Below are 5,370 nucleotides of genomic sequence, written 5' to 3'. Positions count from 1 at the left end.
TACAGCATCTTACTTCAGTACTATGACAATGACAACAGAGATGCTGACGCCATTTTGAAATATTTGACTTTTACTTTTTTTGATGTCTATGCGCGTAGCTAAGTTTGAGTAGACTATGATGAATGAGCTACTTGCACCGTGTGCAAGGATAAGTATGGTTGGTGAAATCAAATTATCAGTAAATAAGAACAAAAAAAAAAGCTAGTACTAGTGTGGCAAAGATATTTATTATGATTATCTCTGTCTGTTTGAAATGAGACAGTATTTTGACAAACTATATAATTATTTATATAATAGTTGGTCAAGCAAATTTTGTCAGTAAAAAAAGGTGCGAAATCAAATTTTGTTTGGGACGATATCCCTTCGCGCCTACATTTTTTAATTCTGCCGCGTTTTTCTACTGACAAGATTTGCTTGACCCAATAATATTGCAACTGGCAATATCGGTAACAACAGTTGTATAGGTATAGGGTATTTGACTACTAGTCAAATCAGTTTCTTTTTTCGAACTGTCAAAACGATTTTGCTTCTATGGAATTTATATGAAACACTAGCATGTGACGTCACAATCAAATTACCTACTCTTTATAGTTTTATACGAGTTTTTAAATAGAAATTGTATCTAAAAATAACCGCTGCCTACGTTTCTCTATTAATCTTCTGGTGCTTTATTTCATGCATGGTGTAAAATAATTTATTTTAAATACAGTCAAATACCCTATTGGCGGAAAATTCGTATTTTTTAATGGTAACTAGTGACTAGATGCAAAGATAGATATATCCTCTTTGCTAGGTTGTAAGTACTTATATCGTGGATTCTACCGTACGGGTGCGGTAGCATATCTCTAAATTACTGAACTGATTTTGATGAACGAGGTGTCGATTAGGTATACAGGCTGGACTTTTTAGCTGACTTTCAAAACGAAGGATGTTAAAACCGTAATCTGTTAGAGTTGAACCAAGATAAGTCTGCAGCGATTTTAATAACATGTAAGTGTTATTTTAAACGTCAAACTTCTATGAAATTATGACGTAGGTATAAATAGCACTTGCACTGCGTGTGCTATCAAAATCGTAGCAGACTTATCTTGGTCTAACTCTAATGTTTGTAAACTTTTTCAGGTCATTGTACCTAAATGTGTATGGTGAATTTCCCGCAGACAGATTTAACCGATTTATACGTTGTTAACTACCTTAAATCCTCCCAAGCTCCCAAGTCTCCCAACACATTTCTCATTTCTACGCTGAAATCGAGAAATTAAAATAATGCGAATACGAGATGGTTGGCAGTCCTCAATTGTGCGTTTCTCTAGAAACTTCCTGCCTCGCACAGCTAAACTGTGGAATGAACTGTCGCCTGCGGTATTTCCGGACCGATATGACCTTCAAACCTTCAAGAAAAGAGCGTATTCCCATCTTAAAGGCCGGCAACGCACTTACAACCCCTCTGGTGTTGCGGGTGTCCATGGGCGGCGGTAATCGCTTACCATCAGGTGATCCGTCTGCTCGTTTGCCTCCTATTTCATAAAAAAACGAGGTATTTTTAAATATAGATTAGAACTGTTGACTGAAATCTTGGTACTTTTTATTCCCCTCAGAGATAATACTGTCTACTAACATCGTCTTCGTTTCATTAGATTAAAATTCAATCGGTTTCGGTGTTAATAAAATGGCTGCTGAGTGCTGACCTTTTAGCACTAATTACTATAGATAACCACACATACTACAGGCCCACTTATTTATTTTTGTCATCTCAAAGTTCTTAAATCCAGGAAATAAAGTCTAATATTGCTTGAACAATACGTAAACGTAACGGAGTGTAAACGGAAGTTGGCACGGGCGGGGCGTTGCACCGATACGAGCCAATTTGTATAAATAATATCGAAATGTCGTATGTCGTTTGAAAAGCGAATATTTTTAGTACATTGTGTAAGATTACCACAAAACAACACACGTGCTTGCGCTCTGCTTAGTAGTAAATGTCGAATTTTACGCATTCAGGGTTGTGATTAAACGTGTCTGATAGCTTAAGAATAAAAAAAAAACGTTTGGGCATGTACAGCTGCAGAGATATAGTTGGTCAAGCAAATCTTGTCAGTAGAAAAAGGCGCGAAAGTCAAATTTTCTATGGGACAATATCCTTTCGCGCCTACACTTTTTAAATTTGCCGCCCTTTTCTACTAACAAGATTTGCTTGACGAACTATAGTTGACCCCCCTGCAAAACAAATTCTATGCAGGGGTCAATTATCTTTGCAGCTGACTGTGCAATGGCAATTTATTGCAAGTAAGTTGGCGACAGCGACGCTCAAAAATAAAATAATATAGAATGGAAATATATTTCTACAACATACCTTCCTAACAGCAATTATACGTCATCATGACGTCAGAGACGTCATAATGACGCCATAATTACGTCATTATGACGTCGCTGACGTCACTTTGTTACCTGGGGCTGTAGTCTCTTGAGAAAATGTCCTTAAACAAAATAGGTACATACAAAATAGGTAGTACATTAATATGGATCTATGGGGTCGTTCATACGAATTGAAATGAAAGCCTCCACAAGCTACGGTAACCGCTTACCATCAGCAGCTTAATATTTTTTTGCCACCCGTGCTAAAAAAACGTTGAGAGGTTGATTCCAGAGGGTCTACATGTATACAACGGTGTTGGTCTACATGTAAAATCGAAAATTGTCATTTGCCTCTTAATCGCTCTTGCATATCCGAGCGACAGAGAGGCAGATAACGTTTTACGATTTTTCGTTGTTGGCGGTTTATTTTACGAATTAAAAGCTAGATGACGTTATTCTGTGTAGTACAAGTCCTAAAACGCGCTATCATGATTTTTCTTTGCATATTGATCCCACACTAAGTTTGTGTTTAGCTACCAAAACTCACGCCATCAAGATGTTTCTGGTATACTACCAGACAGGCTAACATATGCATGGCTCTGTTACCTATAGTTTTATCCGGCGATATAAATTTTAAATTTCTATTTATACTAAAACACAGCAGGGATAACCCTTACTAAACTGTTATAAGTAGCTGACTAGCTGACCGCGTAACATTTGTGAATCTCCGAGAATAAACCTGCAGCCGAATTGCACGCATTCGCTACGCATTGCCGGCCTGCGTCAGTTTAGAGGCGATATTCTTGGACCGCTGGAAATAGAATGACAATATAAATAATTCGTTTGTATTGTATTCACGTAGTATTGCTTTCGTTTGCCGGTTGGAGACGTCGTCAAAAAGAGGCTCCTTAACACGTTCACTACCAATAACACGCTAGGTTTTTATATTTATTTAACTAAAATAAATTACAGAAAGAATTAAGAAAAAACTAAAAGATACTTAAACAATAAACAAATTACAAACTAAATAATAATACTAAATAATACTAAAGTAAAAATTAACTTAAAAATACTTACATAAAAGGCCCTTCTAAATTTTGCCTCCTAGGCAAGGTGCCCATCACGCAGGAGGCATTCCCGCGCTGGATTGCTATAGCCAATCTTTGCGCGAGAAAGCCGCCTGCGCGAGGGTCACCTGTGGCCTCCCTCAGGCGTTTGCTAAGCGCTTTGTGGAACCCCCGCGCCCCCTTACCCCAAGGGCCTAGTGTCTCTACGACGCTAGGTGTGTGCATTTTGTATTGTAAATGGGGCGCCTAGCACTGAGTGTTAAGTGGGTATCACTTTTGCATTTCTAATATTAGTAGTTAGTAGGGATTGCCCTACTAAACTCTGTGTGCCTTTATTACGATAATATAGTTAGAGATTGCCTATATTATGCGAAGCACCACAAAAAATGGCAAATAAATAGTTTATAAATATGACTGAATTTTAAAGCATTTGTTTGTCAATTGTTGTTTTTGTGAAATGATTGTTCATCGTATATATAAGGTGGTATCGATATATCAATTCACCACGATATCAAGGCCATATTAATCAGTTCACTCTCATTACGTACACCCAATCACAAAAATGTAATTTTATAGCTCGCTATACATAAAGGTACCTACATATGTGCAGCTCTCGGTATTCATTTTACACGCCACAAAGAATAATATCAACTTATTCACGCCATGAAACAACTCGCAGCAGCGATTTGATTAAATCTGCATCTCATTTTCACTGTACGTCTATTCAGTTTTACGTTAACCCTTTAATGCTCAAATTTTTTTTTCTATTATTTTCTGGTTTCAAGCACTTAAATGAGTTCTTAGGGGTAATATAAACTACAGAAAAATAAAAATAAAAATATTTTGTATATGTTCTTCTAGAAAACATATGCTAAGAATACTTGACGTTGCCCGACTTTCACCATATGACCATTTGCCACCAATGTCCAGTATTCTTGTCATTGCGCATGGTTTAGAGATAATAAATAAATAACAGATTTATACTTTTTATATAAAAAGTTTTTATTAAGCAGCATGAAAAGAGTAGAAACATTTTATTTTTGCTACTGCATAATCTCAATTTGCATTTTAAGCCATGTTCGTGTATCCTTTTTTGCAATACCTACATCTTCCGTATGAGGTGTACACTGGCAAGTGTCGTCCAAGACCTCTACCTATACTGAACTACAGGTAGAGGTCTTGGAACTACTGTTGCTTTTCTGACAGGTACAATCCCATTGGACGGCCCAGCCCGGTTTTTGTAGAAGCTCCAATGGTAGTTGTACTTTAGTGGCATAGTCTTTTCAGTAGCTCCTACTTGTCGCCGATACAACAACCAGACATTATTTACATATACGTCCAGGACCTTGAGAAAACATAGCCATATAGTAGCGCTTGGTTTAGAAATTTGACCGATATAGGGCCACCAACATATCAGCTAAATCAACACCTACTCCCATATGAGCGTTGTATACTGTTTTACGGTCTGGGGGTAGTCTACGTTGACTCGGGCTTTTTCGACTTTTGAGTATCGTCGTATGTTCCCACTCGCAGCCTTATGGCTTGTTCTACGAAAATCTGGAAATCCAAAGAAGTTCGTAAACCTCATTCGCCAATTCCACGATGGTATGAATGCACAGGTTCAACATGAAAACGAACTGTCTGAGGAGCCTGGATAGGTTACAGGCGAAGTGACGCAGGGATGTGTCATGGGACCTAAATACACTCTTTGCCATATACTTCTCAGTGGTGATGAGAGACGCTTTAAAGTGTTGTAGCAACCAAATGTGTGGACTGAGAAAGGTGTCTTTGACATATCAAGGTTCAGGGCGAAGTCTAAAGTGCAATAAGTCTCCATATTAGAGATACTATACGCTGACGACGTATGCCTTATGTCTGACAGTATGGCGCATCTCCAAAGCTACGTGGACGCATTAAACCGCTCTTGGCAACAATTCGGCCTGGTAAT

The sequence above is a fragment of the Cydia strobilella genome, chromosome 14 (assembly GCF_947568885.1).
Source record: "Cydia strobilella chromosome 14, ilCydStro3.1, whole genome shotgun sequence".
Classification (NCBI taxonomy): domain Eukaryota; kingdom Metazoa; phylum Arthropoda; class Insecta; order Lepidoptera; family Tortricidae; genus Cydia; species Cydia strobilella.
Note: the sequence above shows the minus strand (reverse complement) of the source record.